This window comes from Lissotriton helveticus, assembly GCF_964261635.1.
Source record: "Lissotriton helveticus chromosome 1_1 unlocalized genomic scaffold, aLisHel1.1 SUPER_1_unloc_52, whole genome shotgun sequence".
Lineage (NCBI taxonomy): Eukaryota > Metazoa > Chordata > Amphibia > Caudata > Salamandridae > Lissotriton > Lissotriton helveticus.
Window position 1 is genome coordinate 1434284 of NW_027611695.1, and position 20704 is coordinate 1454987.

Here is a 20704-nt window from a genome sequence, read left to right on the forward strand (position 1 = left end):
TCTGTGGTTGGCTGCCCTCTGCTGGGCACACTGTCTTCCCCAGAGCTGGTCTCGCCCCTCGGTTGGCACTGTGGGCACTGCCTCTGTTTTTGGCAGCCCTCTGCTGGGCGCACTGTCCTCCCCAGAGCTGGTCTCGCCCCTCGGTTGGCACTGTGGGCACTGCCTCTGTGGTTGGCAGCCCTCTGCTGGGCGCACTGTCCTCCCCAGAGCTGGTCTCGCCCCTTGGTTGGCACTGTGGGCACTGCCTCTGTGGTTGGCAGCCCTCTGCTGGGCACACTGTTCTCCCCAGAGCTGGTCTCGCCCCTCGGTTGGCACTGCCTCTGTGGTTGGTAGCCCTCTGCTGGGCGCACTGTCCTCCCCAGAGCTGGTATCACCCCTTGGTTGGCACTGTGGGCACTGCCTCTGTGGTTGGCAGCCCTGTGCTGGGCGCACTGTCCTCCCCAGAGCTGGTCTCACCCCTTGGTTGGCACTGTGTGCTGTGGCTGGCTGGCCTCTGATTTGAAGACAGACATTTTCTGTCTGTTTTGAAGAAACTACCTCAATCCTCTCCGGCGCCGGGGACCCAACTCTCCTTTCTCTCTTTCCAGGGGCGTCAGATCTGATAACGCCCCCCCCAGATTACCACGCCCTCCCCAAACTTGGCCGGTGCTGACTTGCACCCCCTTCTCGGTGCCAGTGACGTCTCCCTCCAGTTTCCTCCTCGCAAATACCTCCAAATCTCCCACTTACCACACCCCCTCCCCCCTCCTCACTCTATCCTACAAGTGGGCAGTGAAATCCCTCCAGCTTGATCTCCTAGTTGCCAAACCTTACTTGACGGCCCTAAATCTGTGAACTGCAGCTGCTCCCCCCCTTATTAACTACTTTAGCTGTGACTTCCCCGGTTGGCAGTGTTCCCCCCCACTCCCCCGCCCCCTGTTGACACTGAATTTAGCCAATCCGATCACTTGGTCCGCAGTGCCAACTCCGACTCCATTATTTGTCATTAAAGCCTTAATCTGCCCCCTCTGCCCACGGCCCCGCCCCCTCCTTGGGGGCTCTCTGTCTGGATAGAGTGCTCTGTGGCGCTGGAGCAGGGGCCCTCGCTCGTCTGCCCCCCCACCCCCAGTACAACCAGTGCCGGGAGTGTGAGGGGCCTGAGGGTTTGGGGAAGAGTCCCATCTGGACTGCAGGGCCCTGGAGATGCGGGGACAGTAAGTGGGGGCGGGTCTCGGTGGGAGGCTGCCCCCCTCCCCTCACCGAAGCCTCACTTTATCCTCAGCCTGCAGCGTCCAGGGTGGGGCCGGCGCCCCAGGCACCTCCCGTGAGGACTCTATGTAGGATTGTCTAGCGCCTAGAAGCGAGGAGAGGGGTGGGCTGCGGGGTCAGCGTCTCTGTGCACCATTTGCACGGGTGTGTCTTAGCACGATTGTTTCTGATGTGCCTGTGAGTCTGACAGACGGGGGCCCCATTCCAGCTCTGAGTGTGCCCAGCTCTGAGTGTGCGTGTGCCCAGCTCTGAGTGTGCGTGCGTCCAGCTCTGTGTGTGCGCGTGTCCAGCTCTGACTGTGTGTGCGCGCGTCACAACGGCCCATTTCAGAGCAACCTAATAACCCCGTCTTTCTCTCCTCAGGTGTGCGTGATGAGAGCCCTGCCCCCCTTCACCCTGCTGGTACTCCTGCTGTGCCCCTGGCATGCCACGGCCCACCCTACTGTGATGTATTCCTATAGGTTCTGTATCGATCCCCCTATTCCTGACCCTGTTCTGGTTAACAAGTTAACTAGCAGCCATCCCATGATGCAGAAACCGTTATCTGATTAAGCCACACTACGGCACAGGAACGTGTTATCTGATTAGGTCATAACGCTTGCCATCTAATTAGACAAGCAATATTCCTCCAGCCCCTGATAAGGCATACGGAGTTCTCAAAACAAATCAAACCTATGACAACCTGGGAAAAACCCTGCGGCCATTGTTTTGATTTCACCGAGAACTTCAGCAAAAGAATGTGCTAACGACCAGTTCCTATGACATCCTTATTGACGTATCTATGTCCATCCTTACGTCAATCTCGGCACCTTACAGGTATAAATATTACCGGTATTGCCTTAAGCAAACACACGCGGTGGTGACGAGATCGGAGCAGCCAGACTTGCCGAAGCCCAGAAGCAGAGCAGACCCCGCTGGCGCAGCCCCGCCTTCCTGACGCGCTGAGAACGAGACGCTGCTTTCTCCTGCCGAGAAATCCAGCTCCGGCGCTTCCGGGTAGCCCTCGCAGGCAGCCTGGAATATCGAGACCAAAGACGAGAGATACCATCCCTCATTCATCCTAAATTCCAGGTACAGAACTGAATAACCCCTCGCAGAGAATTCTTGAGTCAGTCACTTGGCAAAACAAACTTAACTTAAACTGCTACTTTCTATTCCCGCCCACGTATTAGGCTTAGGTCAGGTACACTGGGGTAGGCGTAGTTAGAAACACCAGTTGAGTACGATTAGTCAAATGTTTATGTGTATGTATATATTCTATCCATTTTAAACCTTCATTTGGCTTAGAAACCATATAAATGTTTTTACAGTATTATTTTATACTTCTGCTTTTATTGTATGCACTTTACTTAACCATAAGTATTGCGATAATATCGATCCATTTCTCTTGTATGAGAAAAGAGACTGATCAATAAATAACATCTTTTATTGAACACGCCCGTCTCTTCCTTTTCTCTACAATCTGGTGAAACTAAGAATGCACGTACTGACTGAGTAAAATAAGTTGTCTTTTGTTTTCACACGACTCTAGAGATATACTCTTGATTAGGGGAGAGCAAAGTTGTCATGTTCTATGGTTGTCAGAAACTAAATCCCTTCTTGTCTATCCAGGGAGGTTCAACTCCTCCTTGCCTATCCGAGAAAGTTTCTAGTGAACTCTGAGCTAGCTGGCAAACCCAAAACTTTAAGTCTAATATCGACAGTAGAAGACCTAGTTAACGTCTGGTCTAGGCCTATACTATTGAAGGTATTATTCCAATGCGCAGAGCCTATTGGGATAATAGGAACTACACTACACTACCTTCCAGCACCCGGACACAGCCTTCAACCACTTGGCGCTAGACCGAGAGACGCGCATGCTGTATGTCGGCGCTGTGAACCGCCTCTTCCAGCTCTCGCCAGACCTGGAGCTGGTGGGCGAGGAAAAGACCGGCCCGGTGGATGACAGCCCCGACTGCCTGCCGTTCAAGGACGTGCAAGAGTGCCTGCAGGCCCGGCCCACCGACAACGCCAACAAGCTGCTGGCGGTCAACGGGTGCGGCCGGGAGCTGGTCGTGTGCGGACAGGTCTTCCAGGGACTCGGTGGCCGAGGTGCTCTACTACCCGGTGGACCCCGGGGACAACCAGTTTGTGGCCGCCAATAACATGCGGGTGACCACAGTGGCCCTGGCGGGCAGCACCACGGATGGACGCCAGCTGATGATCGTGGGGCGCGGCCTGACGGCCAGGCTGTCCGCCGGCATTCCTCCCATCACCGTGCGCCAGCTCAACCAAACGCCCATCTTCTCCAACGAGGGCCTGGGCAAGCTGGTGGTCAGCGACTTCTCAGACTACAACAACCACTTCATGGGGGTCTTCGGCCACGCTGGCCATGTCTACTTCCTCTTCTTCAGGCGCGGGCCCATGACGCAGCTGGAGTACGCCAGCTACGTGGCCATGGTGTGCGACCAGAACCTGCTGCTTTCCTCCTACGTGGAGATGCAGCTGGTCTGCCAGGACTCCAAGGGCAAGAACTACAACCTGGCGCAGGCCGCCCACCTGCAAGCCCAGGAGGGGGGGGGAGCAGCCACGCTCTTCGTGGTCTTCGCCGCTGGGGTGGCCTCCATCCCAAGCGCCACCCAGGACACGGCCATGTGCGCCTTCAGCCTGGAGGAGGTGGACGCGCAGCTGGAGAGGGCCAGGATGCTGAGCTACACCAAGGCCAGCCGCGACGAGCAGCGCCAGCAAGTGGCAGTCATCGAGTATGGAGTGACCTCCAGCTGTGGGAGGCTGCCAGAGGTAAGCTGGGATGGAAGGGGGATCTCCTGGGTTTCACCTCAGAGTATGGGGTGACCACCAGCTGCGTGCTGCTGCAAGATTTAGTATGGGATGGAAGGCGGATCTCCTGAGGTACACCCTCAGAGTATGAGGTGACCATCAGCTGCGGGACACTACCACAACTAGGTTGGGATGGAGAAGAGATTTTCTGGGGGTCACAATGTAAGGAGTGACCTCCAGCTATGGGATACTGACAAAGGTAGGTTGGGATGGAGATTCCATCTCTTGGGACTCACCTCAGAGTATGGGGTGCTCACCAGCTGCAGGGTGCTGCCAGAGGTAGACTGGGATGGAAGGGGGATCTCCTGGGACTGACCTCAGAGTATGGGGTGATCACCAGCTGCAGGGTGCTGCCAGAGGTAGACTGGGATGGAAGGGGGATCTCCTGGGACTGACCTCAGAGTATGGGGTGCTCACCAGCTGCAGGGTGCTGCCAGAGGTAGACTGGGATGGAAGGGGGATCTCCTGGGGTTCACCTCAGAGTATGGGGTGATCACCAGCTGCAGGGTGCTGCCAGAGGTAGATTGGGATGGAAGGGGGATCTCCTGGGGTTCACCTCAGAGTATGGGGTGATCACCAGCTGCAGGGTGCTGCCAGTGGTAGAATGGGATGGAAGGGGGATCTCCTGGGGTTCACCTCAGAGTATGGGGTGATCACCAGCTGCAGGGTGCTGCCAGAGGTAGACTGGGATGGAAGGGGGATCTCCTGGGGTTCACCTCAGTGTATGGGGTGATCACCAGCTGCAGGGTGCTGCCAGAGGTAGACTGGGATGGAGAGATCTTCTGGGGTTCACCTTGGAGTAAGGGTGACCACCAGCTGCTGGGTGCTGCCAGAGGTAGTTTGGGATGGAGAAGAGATCTCCTGAGGTACGCCTCAGAGTATGGGGTGACCTCCAGCTGCAGGATGCTGCCAGAGGTAGATTGGGATGGAGAGGAGATCTTCTGGGGTTCACCTTATAGTAAGTGTTGGACCTGGCCCTGCCCAGGTGCGGGTGGCATGACCTCGTAGTAGTTGGCAGCCATCTTGTTTTAGCAGCTTTTCGATCCAGTCCCCTTATTATTTATCTGACCCAGGGAACATAGGAAAAATATGAGACTGACACCCCTAAAATCAGAATTACGTGATACACTCTTTAGGAAGAGTGCTCTCCACCTCCTAGGTCTAGAAATAGGACTTCTGGACCGGGACTATCCTCCAGGCAATCTAGCTGGACGATACTGCTATGATCTGTATTCCCCATCTGGAGACAGTGACAGGGCCTGGGGAAACTCCGCCATCTGGTATCTGCTGTCTGCCCTTTAGATTAGAGGGGAGGAGTAGTTTCGGGCTGCGTCCTGGCCTCCACAATGCCGGCGCCGCTTCCTGCTGGGCGGCTGACGACCCTACCTTCCTGCTTCAAAGGATGAGGTGGCCCATGACGGGAGCCACCCCCGACCGGGCCTAAGGGAGGGAAACCCCCGGCCTACATGAAAGGAGATCAAAGACATTTTGAGGGATAAAAGAAGGACGCTGGAACTAGAGAATCAGATCTGCTAGGGGAACCTCCGAAGAGGTACCCCCGGGAGCCCTCCTAAGGCACGACGGGTGTGCCTATCACCAAGAGCCCTGCTGACGCTGTCGCAGCTCCAAGTCCTCGCTATCCACAAGGGCCCTGCTGACGCTGTCGCGGCCCCAAGCCTTAGCCATCACCTGAGCCCTGCTGGCTCTGTCGCGGCTCCAAGTCCTCGCTATCCACAAGAGCCCTGCTGACGCTGTCGCGGCTCCAAGTCTTCGCTATCCACAAGGGCCCTGCTGACGCTGTCGCGGCCCAAAGCCTTCACCATCACCTGAGCCCTGCTGACGCTGTCGCGGCTTCAAGCCTTCGCTATCCACTAGGGCCCTGCTGACGCTGTCGCAGCCCCAAGATTTTGTCATCACCTGAGCCCTGCTGATGCTGTCGCGGCTCCAAGTCTTCGCAATCCATAAGAGTCCTGCTGACACTGTCGCGGCTCCAAGTCTTCGCTATCCACAAGGGCCCTGCTGACGCTGTCCCAAGCCTTCGCCATCACCTGAGCCCTGCTGACACTGTCGCGGCTCCAAGTCCTCGCTATCCACAAGAGCCCTGCTGACGCGACCAATCACAGCCAACACGCGTTTCGTCACATCCGTGACTTTCTCAAGGCTCTTGAACTGCTCGAATAGTTATTGGAAATATGAGTGGCTCTGTGATAACGAATAGAAAGGTCCTCTTCAACTGGCATTCAGTAGTTAAAACATGCAGGAACATTCCCTTATTTCCTATTCGGTTCTGAGACAGGAGATACGTCCTCCTTCGAAAATCTTTCGTAAAGATGTCAAAATAGTAGCATCAATGATTCCTCGTCATGTGGTCAAACCGCGTTCAATTGTTTAGGGCACTATGATAGGACCTTAAAACATGCCGAATCGTTCCTTTCTTTTCCATTCAGTTCTGAGACAGGAGATCTGCCTTTCATAAAATTATTTCCATATAGGTTTGTAAACAGTAACATTAATGATTCCTCGTCATATGGTCAGAACAGTATTCAATTGTCAAGGCTCTATGAAAAGACCCTTAAATACCGGCTTCATGTAGCCTCTGCAAATAGTTCCTCCCATATCGGTAGCCGTGGCATGACGAGGAATCATTGACGCTACTGTTTTGACATCTTTATGAAAGATTTTCGAAGGAGGACGTATCTCCTGAGCCTTGAGAAAGTCACGGTGGTGACGAAACGCACGTTGGCTGTGATCGGTGTTCTTCACAACGAGGACTGGACCACAATGCAAATTACACAAACATCTGTTGAATGAATATAGTGACAAATTGTAATGTGCCAGTCCTGTCTTATTATTCTTAATACATTTACCAAGAATGTTCTAATTGGACAGTTCTCGTGGTATCCTGAAAGAGGAAGAATCTCTCCTCATCTTTGTGCTTTTGGTGAGATAGATAGTGTATCACAATTGAATTGATGTGAAATGTTAGGAGTGCTGGGGTTTCCTTCATGTTGATATAGTCCTAGCCCTGATTGGACAAGTCCCGCCATCTTCAAGATCGTGGTGTGAGAAAATGCCATCTTTCTTGCATGGTATGCCCCCACTTTTTGCTGAATGGCTGATGTACTTTGACTGAGTGTGTCCTGGGTTCCTGCCAACCAGCCATCTCAAAATTGGACTCATACCCGTTACCAAGAGTTGATGAGCTAATCGAGAAATTAGACGAAGCCCGATATATAACCACACTCGATCTTACCAAAGGCTATTGGCAGGTACCACTTAAACAGGAAGACCAAGGAAAAAACGCCTTTAGCACCCCTAATGGGTTATACAAGTTTACAGTACTGCCTTTTCAAATACATGGAGCACCCGCGACGTTCCAAAGACTTATGAACAAAGTTCTTTCCCAACAACAAGAGTACTCCTTACCCTACATAGACGCTATCATAATATTTAGCCCTACCTGGGAACAACATCTCGTCCATTGTGGAAAGATATTCCAAGCACTTAGGACTGCAGGGCTCCACGTGAACTTCAAAAAGTCCAGGATAGGCTTCACCAAAGTAAAATATTTGGGCTACCTATTGGGGGATGGGGCTACCGCTCCTCAACAAGAGAAAGTGAGAGCAGTCTTAGAAACCCCCTTCCCCACCACCAAAAAAGGCATTAGATTCCTTTTGGGCTTACTAGGCTACCACCGCCGGTTTATACCCAATTATTCTGAAATAGCAGCACCACTAACCGACCTACTGAAGAAAGAGAAAAGGAACAAAGACCTGGTAAATCCCCCACAGGCCGCCGGAAAGGCATTCCACGAGCTCAAGCGAGCCTTAACGTCCAGCCCTATCCTTATTTTACCCAACTTCAGGGAACCCTTTATCCTACAAACAGATGACTCGGAAGTAGGTCTGGGGGTCATTCGTTCCCAACAAACAAAAGAAGGCCTTGAGTGCCCGGTCCTCTTTATCAGCCGTAATTTATTTCCAAGGGAGAAGAAATATTCTACGGTTCAGAAAGAGTGCTTAGCTATAAAATGGGCTGTAGAGAAGTTTCACTATTATCTGGAGGGATCTCCTTTTGTCCTGTATACTGATCACGCCCCCCTCTTGTGGATGAGTCATAACAAAGGGAATAACCCCAGTGTCCTCAGGTGTTTTTTGGCTTTGCAACCCTACTGTAAATGGAAAAAATTAAAATCTGTATTTGTAAAGCACGAACTACTTACCCATACGGGTCTCAAGGCGATGGGGGCCGCTGTGGAAATTAAGTGAGATATTGACCAGAGTCACAGGGTGCTGAGCTCAGCTGCCGACGGAGCCCAGGATCGATCAGTGAACCCTGTGCTCCGAAGTCAGCTGCCCTGGCCGCTGCACCACACCTCTTCACCATTCTACGAGATGGCATTGACTACTCATTTGAGGTCCGTCATAGAAAAGGGTCTGATAACGGCAATGCTGAATTCCCTCATTTCCCCCGAACGGGAAAAGTCTGGGGGTGGGGTGTGTCAGGTAGCCCCTGTGGTACACGATGGGATAGAGGATAAGGAGTGCCATGCAATCTCTTCATATATTTCTCCCCTCCTATATTCACAGTCCCGTTTTACCAGTTGTCCGCTTTGCTTTCATCAAGAAGTAGAGAGAGGGGAATTGGCAGGCAGCCCCTTTAGGCCGGAGCTGAGGACGGACATCAGAGGATACACGCTTCAAGAAGGTGGGGTGGAGAGTGCAACAGGTTGGTCAGTAGTTGATCCAGCTACACGCAGCATGGGAATGCGAGATGGAGAAACTAGCAGGGGAAGACCGGAAAGACGGAGAAGACCTAACAGCCTTCAAAAGAGAAAAACGGAGCCCAGGGCAGGTCACAGCTTGTCAGCGAGCGGAACACCTGAAACTGGCGGAGGAGGGAAAGCCGAAACAGAAGGAGACCAGACCTCACTGAAGGACGCAGAGTCACCACGCCACGGCCCCGGAGGGACGTGGCTCTTCCAGGTGCGTGGGCGTCTACATGGCTTTTGGAAAGGGGCTGAGTCAAAGAGGGAGGGGAGGCTGAGGGGGAAAAAGAAACCCTGGGAAAATGAAATAAGTGAGACAGAAAAGAAAGACAAGAGCAGAAATCATCGGCTACTCTTTTTCTTTTGGTTGCTCCAACCTCTACACCCTCCCTTCACATTTATGCATAGCTATTATTTATCCCTCACATCCTCCCTTGACTAAACCATAAATCAAAAACACTTACCTGAGTATTTTCCTTCTGTCCGAGGGACGACGGCGGCCGAGGCTCACCTAAGGGACTGAAGTGAAAGACCTTGTGGGAAAGAAGAATATAAAAGAGACAATCAATCATTGTGATTTCCTGTAATACTAATAAAAAGTGCATACCAAGAAATTATTCAATGCAGTGTGCTCCTTCTTAACCGACTCTTCTAGAACGGGGAGCTACATACTTTGCCTAGAGGGAATGGGAGACAGACACACAGAGACCAACAGAGACACACACGGGAAAGCATAGTAGGACAACGCTACATACAGTTGTTCTATGCTTGCATATGTACATTGTTTTAGAAAGATGGTGGAACTATTCCTTTTGTTCAATGTGCTTATACTGCTAATTACTTTTATCTGATTCTATTATCATTGCAGCACATACATTCTATACAAGAGTTACGATGGTTCGATTAATAATGAAAATGCTAATGTTATGTTATTTTAATTTGATATCGCGCACAAATTACCCCTAAGCAGAAACTACTTTAAGGAGAAATTTAGGATTGGTACGTAGAACCACTCTATCTTTGTGAAGTTGAAAGAAAGGCTCTTGTATAGTTAATGCCTGAAGTTCCTCAACTCTCCTTAGTGAGGTTATCATTATGGGGAAAGCAACTTTCCATGATAGGAATTGTAACGGACATTTGTGCATTGGTTCAAAAGGCAGGCCCATTAGCCTTGTAAGAACTATGTTTAAGTTCCACTCTGGAGCAGGGGGAATACTTGGCGGTATAACCCTTTTTAATCCTTCCATGAAGACTTTAATCACTGGTACTCTGAAGAGAGATAGGTGTTGTCTATTTTGCAAGTATGCAGCTACGACTCCCGGGTGTAAACAAATGGATGTGTTAGTTAATCCACATTGCTGTAAAGGCAACAGTTAACAAATGATGTTCTGCACAAACGCATCAAGATGATTTATATTGTTGTTGTTACAAAAGGAAACAAAATGTTTCCATTTGCTGCATAACATGCTCTAGAAGTAGGCTTACTAGCTTCCTTGAAAATATTCATATAGTCTGGTGGTAGTTGTAAATAACCAAACTCTACGACTTCAGGAGCCAAATCGCTAGGTTGGGTTCTCTGGGAATTGGATGTCTGATTTCTCCATGGCTCTGAGTGAGGAGACAAGGTGTGAGATGTAGCTTTTGATGTGGAACTACTGAGAGTTCTAAGGATGAGAGTACCAAGGTTTACGAGAACATGTGGGGGCTATTAAGATGAGTGAGGGACATTTGTCTGAGCTTCCGAACTAGTAATGGAATTAGCAGGAGAGGTGGAAAAGCATAAGCAAATATCCCTGACCAAACCATCCTGTTAGACGGGGGCCCCGAGGGCCGGCCGAATACGGAGGGAGAGGCCTCCGATGAGGACCGTCTCCAGCGATCGTACAGACAGGTCACTTCCCTCCCCACAGATAGACACCACAAAAGGATGAGTTCAACACTTTATATAGAGTTCGTGCGGCAAGGTTAGTAACGATACAGGAGATATCGGACTCGAGGGTCCTCTCACTTCTAGTCTCTGTAGGGAGAAGGGGGTAGCGGGACAGTCTTGGTACCGGGTCGGTACAGGAGGTGGTAGGAGGTGAGCTCACAATCCTCGAGCTGGAGAGTCCGCAAGGTCGGGCCGCGGCAGCGCCAGCAGGCTAAGATGATGGTTTCACGAAGCAGAGGGCCGCGGCAGCGCCAGCAGGCCAAGACGATGGTTTCACGAGGCAGAGGGCCGCGGCAGCGCCAGCAGGCCAAGACGATGGTTTCACGAGGCAGAGGGCCGCGGCAGCGCCAGCAGGCCAAGACGATGGTTTCACGAGGCAGAGGGCCGCGGCAGCGCTAGCAGGCCAAGACAATGGTTTCACGAGGCAGAGCTACGGCAGCGCCGGTAGTCCGTCAAGGATGAGTTCTTCTCGGTGTCTCTCGACTCCAGGATACAACTGCCTTCCTGGTCTGGCACTGCCCCAGTTATAGGTCTGGTCCCCTTTGATGTCCGGACCCTCGCGCCTGGGGGCCGGGAGGTCCGGGATGAGGGAGTCCAGACACCCAGCAGGGGGGTGGAGCCAGTGCCCAGGGCGGCCGGGGGTGATCGACACCTGGCGGAGGAGAGCCGTTGACGGTTCCTTGTCCCATTCACTCGCCAAGTGGTCGTGCTGCCTCCTGGGGGGAGGTTGGTGCCTCGATGTCGGGGCCGGCCAGACGCAGGGTTAGGGTCGAGTTGAGGCCACGTGGCCTCGTGCTGTAGTACCCCAAGATGGCGGCTGGGCCGAGGTCATGGTGCGGATGGTGACCAGGGCCAGCCGGTTCCGGAGCTGGTGTCTTGTGGTGGAGGGATTGTGGGTTACTTCGGGGGGTCGCCGGGGCCTCTGGCTGGGGATTCAGGGAGCGCCAGGGTCCGGGCCCCGTTGTGGGGAGGGGGGACAGCCCGACCACGCGGCCTGTCCAACATGCGTCCCCCCCCAGCTGAAGGCGGGGAGAGTCAGCCATCCTCCTGGGGACTCTCCTCGCTGAGGCGGAAAAAGCGTGACAGGCCGTCTGCGTTGGCGTGGTCCTGGCCTGGACGATGTTCCACAGTGAAGTCCATCCCTTGCAGGGAGATGGACCAGCGCAACAGCTTCGGGTTCTCCCCCCGCATTTGCATCAGCCATTGCAGGGGTCGGTGGTCTGTTTGCACCCGGAAGTGGGTGCCGAAGAGGTAGGGTCGTAGCTTCTTGAGGGCCCAGACTACGGCGAAGGCCTCCCTCTCGATGGTGCTCCATCGCTGTTCTCTGGCCAGTAGCCGCCGGCTGATGAAGGCCACTGGTTGATCGACCCCCTCGGTGTTGAGTTGGGAGAGGACGGCCCCCACGCCATGATCGGAGGCGTCCGTCTGTACAATGAATTCCCGGCTGTAGTCGGGAGCCTGGAGCACGGGGGCCGTGCACATGGCGTTCTTCAATTTCTCGAAGGCTGATTGGCAGTCCGGGGTCCAGTTGACTGTTTTGGGGCTCTTCTTGGAGGTGAGCTCCGTGAGGGGCCCCACGATGCTACCATAGTCCTTCACGAACCGCCGGTAGTATCCGGTGAGCCCCAGGAAGGCCCGGACCTCCGTTTGGGTCGTAGGGGGTTGCCAGGCCTGGATGGCAGCAATCTTGAGCTGGAGGGGGGCCACCAGTCCGCTTCCCACTTGGTGTCCCAGGTAGGTCACGGACCCTTGGCCAACCTGGCATTTGCTGGCTTTGATGGTGAGCCCGGCTTGCTGGAGGGCGTGTAGAACTTCCCGCAGGTGAGGGAGGTGGTCGGTCCAGAGGTGGCTGTACACAGCAATGTCGTCCAGGTAGGCGGCGCTGAATTCTTCGAGGCCCGCCAGCACCTGGTTCACAAGCCGTTGAAACGTTGCCGGAGCGTTTTTCATGCCGAAGGGCATCACTGTAAAGTGGTAATGACCGTCCGGGGTAGAGAAGGCGGATCGTTCTTGGGCCCTAGGGGTGAGGCCGATCTGCCAGTAGCCCGCTGTTAGGTCGAAGATGCTCAGGTAGCGGGCGGCCCCCATCCGGTCAATTAGCTCATCTGCCCGGGGGATGGGGTGAGCGTCGGTCCTGGTAACGGCATTCAGCCCCTGATAGTCCACGCAAAACCGGAGCTCAGGGGCAACGCCCGGGGCGGCCGCCTTGGGGACCAGGACGACTGGGCTGGCCCAGGGGCTGTCAGAGGGTTCGATCACTCCTAGGGTCAGCATCTTGGACACCTCGGTCTGGATGCAGGCGCGCACCCGGTCTGGTACGCGGTACGCCCGGTGTCGAACAGGAGGGCTGTCCCCGGTGTCCACATCGTGAAGGCACCAGGGGGTGACCCCGGGTGTGAGGGAAAATAGGGAGGCGAACCGCCTCAGGAGGGCTTGACAGTCTTGGCGTTGCTCCAGGGACAAGGCCTCGGAGAGTTGGACCCCTTCCACTGAGCCATCTCGCTCGAGGGTCCTCAGTAGGTCCGGAAGGGGCTCGGAGTCTTCTTCCGTCCCATTATCGGTAGCCATCAGGAGGCTGAGTTCTGACCGCACAAAATGGGGTTTGAGTCTGTTGGCGTGGAGGACCCGTAGAGGGTTCCGGGCGGTTTCCATGTCGATTAAATAGGTGACGGGCCCCTTGCGTTCGATCACCTTGAAGGGCCCGGACCATTTGTCTTGGAGCGCACAGGGTTCAACCGGGGACATCACCCAGACCTGTTGTCCCGGTTTGAACTCAATGGAGGAAGCGTGCTGATCGTACCATTTCTTCATGTCCTCCTGACTGGCTTCTAGATTGGCTTTTGCGGTCTCTCGGAATCGCCGGGTCTGGTTGCGAAGGGCCAGGAGGTACTTGTAGATGTCCGGGGGAGTTTTCTGGGGGGGCTGCTCCCAACCTTCCTTGACTAGGCTGAGGGGGCCCCGGACGGGGTGCCCGTACAGGAGTTCAAATGGGCTGAAGCCGAGGGATTTCTGAGGGACTTCCCGATAGGCAAACAGAAGGCACGGGAGTAACACGTCCCACTGGCGGCGAAGGGGTTCTTCTAGGCCCATGATCATCCCTTTGAGGGTGCGGTTGAACCTCTCGACCAGTCCGTTTCCTTGCGGGTGATAGGGGGTCGTGAATTTGTAGGTGACCCCGCATTGTTGCCAGAGAGACTTCATATATTTGGAGATAAAGTTCGTGCCCCTGTCGATGACGACCTCCCGGGGAAACCCCACCCGGGAGAAGATCCCCATCAGGGCTCGGCCTACCACGGGGGCCGTCACGGTTCGAAGAGGGATGGCCTCGGGATAGCGGGTGGCGTGGTCCACTAGGACCAGGATGAACCGGTGTCCTTGGGCGGTTCGGGGGTCTAGGGGCCCCACAATGTCTATTCCCACTCGTTCGAACGGGGTGGTGACGACAGGAAAGGGTTGTAAGGGGGCTTTGATCTTTCGGCCACTTTTTCCGCTGGCCTGGCAGGTGGGGCAGGCCCTGCAGTGGTTGGTGACATCCTTTCGCATTTGGGGCCAGTAAAAGTGGGTCACCAGGCGGTCGTAGGTTTTGTCTTGCCCCAGGTGTCCGGCAAGGGGGACATCATGGGCTAAGTTCAGGAGAAAATCTCTGAAGCGAAGGGGCACCACCAGCACCCGACTGGCTCCTAGTTCTGCAATTCTCTGCTCGCTGTAGAGCAGGTCCTGGTCCCAGTAGATCCAGTGGGCCCCCGAGGTATCCCCTGTGCTCTGGGCAAGGGCTTGCTGCCGGAGTCCCTCGAGGGACGGACATGTTCTCTGTTCATCCCGGAATTGTTCCTGGGTGGGACCCCCCTCCTGACGCCACTGGGCCAGGTCAGGGACGTCCCGAAGCTGGTCGGATCCTTCTTCGATTTGGGTCGAGGGACTGGCTTCTGGGGCGGCCTCCTCCTGGGTGAGCGCGGGAGGAGGTTCCGGCCACTCGGGCTCCTCCGGACTGGGGACCGCGCGGGCGGTCATGGACCGGGTCGTGACGCAGACCCATTCGGGAAGGCCCAGCATCCCCAGGTGTTCTCTCCGTTTGACGGCTGCCCAGGGAGAACTTTCGAGGTCGTTTCCTAGGAGGCAATCCACGGGGGCATCATCGCGGACAGTCACTTTTAGCATCCCGGATACTCCCCCCCATTCGAAGGGGACGCAGGCCATGCGACACAGGCTTTCTGAGTTGTCTGCTGATCGGACAGGGCAAAGAATGTTCGGCAAGATTTGGTCTGGAGTAACAAGGTGGCATCGGACCGCAGTTACACTGGCCCCGGTGTCGCGGAGGGCTTCCGCCCGGCGGCCATTAATGTTGACCCACTGGCTGTACTTCTGCGTGTTGGCGGGAAGGGGGGCCCGCGGAATCATATCTCTCTCCCCCAAGCAGACCAGGGACATGGCGGCCGGTGCCCACTCAGGCTGGTCGGTCTCGTACTCTTCTTGGTCTTCCGGGATTGGTTCTTCCCCTAGGGCGGCCGCTGCGACCTGGCGGGGGGTAGCGTTCTGGTTCTTTGGGCAGTTGGGGTCACTGGCGTAGTGGCCGGGTCGTTGGCATCGGTGGCACATAATGTTGGCCCGGAAGCCGGGCCGGATAGGCGGGCTCCCCCTGCCGGCCGGGGCCGAGGGGTTGCTTGCGGGAGTCATGGGGCCGGGGTCTCTCCCCCGACCCTGGCCTCCTCCTCCTCCCCGGGGGCGATGGGACCCTTGGTAAGGTCTGTGTGATTCGCTGGGCCCGTTCCGGTCAACTCGTGTGCTTTCCCATCGGTCGGCTTCGGCGGCGAGTTGTCGAGGTTCCGTCAGTTTACTGTCCAAGAGGTGTTGCCGGAGTTCAACGAAGCAGTTGTTAGAAAGGTGTTCCCATATGATGAGGTCGAAAAGTTGTTCGTAGGTGGTCACTTTGCTGCCCTTGATCCACCCCTCGAAGGCTCGACTAAAGTAGTTCACGTACTCCACCCAAGTCGTACCCGGGATCCGTTTGCAGTCGCGGAACCGCTGGCGGTACATCTCGGGTGTGAGTCCGTATCGAGTGAGGAGGGCGGCCTTCATGTGGTCGTAGGATGTCATCAGATGGTCCGGGAGTTGCAGCAGGGCGTCTCGACCTTCGTTGACAAACCTCCCCCATAACCCGGCTCCCCAGTCGCTCCGGGGAATCCGGTGGGAGGTCATGGCTACCTCGTAGGCTTTAAACCACTGCTGAATATCATCGTTCTTGTAGTACTCCCTGATGACATCTTTGGGGATGTGAACCTTGGGCTCGGTAGAGGCAGGCAGGGTCGGGCGTTCGGGGACCCCAAGCTCTTTATTCTGTTTCTGAATTTCCAGTTCCTTGAGGTTGCGCTCATGTTCGTACGCTAGCTTCTTTTCCTCTAGCTCTCTCTGTTTTTGCTTCTCTTCTCGCTCTTCTCAGAGCCGTAAGTGTTCTAGCGTTATTTTTTGTTCCGCCAGTTTGAGTTCTCCATCCAAGCGAAGTCGGGCCAGTTCCAATTCATGGAGTCTGCTTTTTTGTCGTTCTTGGATCTCTTCTGGGGAGAGACCCGCTCTTCTTCCTTCTATTGGCGCGGGGCTCGTTTCGGTGTTTCGTGTTCGGGGTACGGCTGTACCCGTCTCTGCCCAAGCCTCTAGGGCTCGTTTGAAGTCTTCCTTCGTGCTCAGACCTGTGGTTGGAAGGCCAAGTTCTATGCAATATTGCTTCACTTCCCTGTGGTTGTAGTCTTCCAATTTTTCCATCTGGAATTTTTCCGTTGTTCCGCTCTCTGTTGTCATGGTGGTCGTGTGTTGTGGGGCGAGTGACCCTCTGTACGTTTATGCGTTGGTTCAGATCGCGCCGCTGGCCACCAATGTTAGACGGGGGCCCCGAGGGCCGGCCGAATACGGAGGGAGAGGCCTCCGATGAGGACCGTCTCCAGCGATCGTACAGACAGGTCACTTCCCTCCCCACAGATAGACACCACACAAGGATGAGTTCAACACTTTATATAGAGTTCGTGCGGCAAGGTTAGTAACGATACAGGAGATATCGGACTCGAGGGTCCTCTCACTTCTAGTCTCTGTAGGGAGAAGGGGGTAGCGGGACAGTCTTGGTACCGGGTCGGTACAGGAGGTGGTAGGAGGTGAGCTCACAATCCTCGAGCTGGAGAGTCCGCAAGGTCGGGCCGCGGCAGCGCCAGCAGGCTAAGATGATGGTTTCACGAAGCAGAGGGCCGCGGCAGCGCCAGCAGGCCAAGACGATGGTTTCACGAGGCAGAGGGCCGCGGCAGCGCCAGCAGGCCAAGACGATGGTTTCACGAGGCAGAGGGCCGCGGCAGCGCCAGCAGGCCAAGACGATGGTTTCACAAGGCAGAGGGCCGCGGCAGCGCCAGCAGGCCAAGACAATGGTTTCACGAGGCAGAGCTACGGCAGCGCCGGTAGTCCGTCAAGGATGAGTTCTTCTCGGTGTCTCTCGACTCCAGGATACAACTGCCTTCCTGGTCTGGCACTGCCCCAGTTATAGGTCTGGTCCCCTTTGATGTCCAGGCCCTCGCGCCTGGGGGCCGGGAGGTCCGGGATGAGGGAGTCCAGACACCCAGCAGGGGGGTGGAGCCAGTGCCCAGGGCGGCCGGGGGTGATCGACACCTGGCGGAGGAGAGCCGTTGACGATTCCTTCTCCCATTCACTCGCCAAGTGGTCGTGCTGCCTCCTGGGGGGAGGTTGGTGCCTCGATGTCGGGGCCGGCCAGGCCCAGGGTTAGGGTCGAGTTGAGGCCACGTGGCCTCGTGCTGTAGTACCCCAAGATGGCGGCTGGGCCGAGGTCATGGTGCGGATGGTGACCAGGGCCAGCCGGTTCCGGAGCTGGTGTCTTGTGGTGGAGGGATTGTGGGTTACTTCGGGGGGTCGCCGGGGCCTCTGGCTGGGGATTCAGGGAGCGCCAGGGTCCGGGCCCCGTTGTGGGGAGGGGGGACAGCCCGACCACGCGGCCTGTCCAACACATCCATAGGGCATTGCCTTCGGATGCTGGGTGTGGGAACCTGGATGCAGAGTTTGGGCTTTTTGCGTTGTGCACTGTGGCAAACAGATCTATCTGTGGAAAACCTCAGTTTTGAACGTAGGGAAGAAGAACTTGGGGATGAAGTTCCCACTTGTGTACTTGCTACCTGTGTCTGCTGAGCAGGTCTGCAATCTGATGGTCTACTCCTGGGAGGTGTACTGCTAGGAGATAGATTTTCTGGTGAATCGCCAAATCCCAAATGCTTTGTGCAAGGTGCGACAGCTGGAGAGAGTGAGTCCCTCCCTATTTCTGTAGGTAGTACATTGCTGTGATGTTCTCTGTGCGTACTCAGACCGTCTTGCCTACAAGTTGGGTGAGAAAAGCTGAGTGCGAGAAACACTGCTAGAAGTTCCCGGTAGTTGATGTGGAGACGTGTGTGTTTGTCCGACTGCAGCCCTTGGACTTTGCAATGTTGAAGATGGGCACCCCAACCGGTTACTGTGGAATCGGGTCTACGAAAGGCCGCCCTTTTGCTAAGTTTTGAGGGTTCCACCACTGCAGCGAGCGATGGTTGCCGCTGTCTACCAACACTAGGTCGGGGTCGCAAATTGCGAGGCTCATTAATATTAATGAGCCTCCCGCAATTTGCGAGCCCATTGGGAATGCCAGCCCTACCAGGAATGGTGGCCTGCTGAGCTCAGCAGACCACCATGTCTGGGACTGCTTTTTAATAAAGCAGCTTTTTTTTTCTTTCTGTGCAAGGTGCGACAGCTGGAGAGAGTGAGTCCCTCCCTATTTCTTTAGGTAGTACATTGCTGTCATGTGGTCTGTTCAAACTAAGACAGTCTTGCCTACAAGTTGGGTGAGAAAAGCTGAGTGCTAGAAACACTGCTAGAAGTTCCAGGTAGTTGATGCGGAGACGTTTGTGTTTGTCCGACTGCAGCCCCTGGACTTTGCAATGTTGAAGATGGGCACCCCAACCGGTTACTGTGGAATCGGGTCTACGAAAGGCCGCCCTTTTGCCAAGTTTTGAGGGTTCCACCACTGCAGCAAACGATGGTTGTTGCTGTCTACCAATACTAGGTCGGGGTCGCAAATTGCGAGGCTCATTAATATTAATGAGCCTCCCGCAATTTGCGAGCCCATTGGGAATGCCAGCCCTACCAGGGATGGTGGCCTGCTGAGCTCAGCAGACCACCATATCTGGGACTGCTTTTTAATAAAGCAGCTTTTTTTTCCTTTCTGTTTTTTAAATGCAGGTCGTTTTTCTTAAAGGAAAACGGGATGCATTTTAAAAAAAATGAAACGTTTTTGTTTCATTCTTTAAGGTCCCTGGGACCACTGCCGGCCCTTAAAAAATGTTATTAGACACAGTCACAAAGTGGATGGTGTACCCTGGGGACCCCTTTGAAATTGCGACTGCAATGCCACCCTCTTGAAGAGGGTGGTCATTTGCAAGTGTTTTGCGACCGCAATTGTGGTCACCAAACATTCACACATAGCATTGCGGACGCAATTAGGGAGGGAATGCCCCTTCCTAATTGCGACTCGCAATTCCTAAGGAGTCGCAAATAAACTGCAACTCGCTATTTTGTAATTGTACACGGCCAACAGTGATTTTGCATGTGCAAACAGGTTCGCAAACCCGTTTGTGCATGCAAAATCACGTCGTACATCTGGCTCCCTGTGATTGATTCCACTGACTCGCTAGACATTGTTGCAGAGGACACATGTGAAGCCTTGCATGAGGTACGATTGCAACGCAGGATGCCATCATTCCCAGCAGTGGCATGAAGACTTTGGCTGGTAATGATTGGTTGAGTTGAAATTGTAATAGTGTGGCCTGGATATTGTGAATCCTGGCTATATTGGGAGTGGCTAGAGCATTGAGAGTGTTGATGGAAGCTCCCAGATAAGATTGCACTTGTGCCGGACACAGGTGAGATTTCTGTGCAATTATTGTAAAACCCAACTGGTGAAGTAGATGTACTGTTGTCCGATTGTGTAGTGTCCTTGGTGAGAGAGAGGATCATCTGGGTGTCGTGGGCGTAGAATACTATACTGAGTCCGTGCTGTTTGACGATGGTGACAAGGAGGGCCATGTAGATGTTGAAGAGCGTGTGGCAGAGCGACGATCCTTGTGGTACTCCGTGTTGGACGGTGACCTCAGGGGCAACCAGGAAGTGTACCTGACCACCCTGGGGCCCACCCTCCTGTAGACAGGGCAGGCTGCTCAGGCTGCTCAGGACCGCCGTGAAAAGGGGATTGTGGAAGTGGATCAGGACCAACTGACGTAACAGGTTGCAAACCAGGGAGGAGAGTGACACCAGGTCTTGCGGGTAAAGAGGGTTTTATTGGGATAACACGTTTAGTATTGAGCATTAAAGTTCTCCTTGTCCTGAACGTGAGTCTCTCCCTGGCGAACTGGCTGGGATCCGTCTTTGCAGCGCGGGTGTCCTCTCCGGGGTCTTCGGGTCTCCCTCGCTTCTCCTTAAGGGATGATCACGGAGGCAGCTCACCGCTCCGGAGCCCATGCAAAGGAAGCCAACAGAAGGGCACCGTTAGTTCAAAGACCTCGAGGGGGGGGGTTTTGCACCTTTGGGGCCGTGTGAGGTGAGGCTGGGAGGAGTCCACCCGTGTGTAACGTGCAATACGATTCTGTCAGTGACGTGGTGGAAGGGCAGACACAAGGTGAGGGATAAACGCGGGGTAAAGAACACAGAAGGAAGGGGGGAAGACGCGGGAGACAAACGCGGGTCTATGTACAGTAATTACACACTCTTCCTTCCCGCCCACACTGCCATACGCTGCCGTACCTGGGTCAGCCACGCTCCTCCCCTGGGAGAGTGGCACGGCGGCTCGTGGGGTCGTTGGCCTCCGGGCACTCCGTATCTCTCTCCTTCTCCTCCGCGATGTTCTTCGGGGTTTCCTCGCTGTTCTTGGTAAT

General features: G+C 54.8%; 1 protein-coding gene across 1 annotated transcript in view; it reads right to left on the bottom strand.

Moving 5' to 3' along the window:
* LOC144806192 (uncharacterized) overlaps positions 1-20704 on the bottom strand; it is a 213157-nt gene that overhangs the window by 44807 nt on the left and 147646 nt on the right. The window lies entirely within an intron of this gene.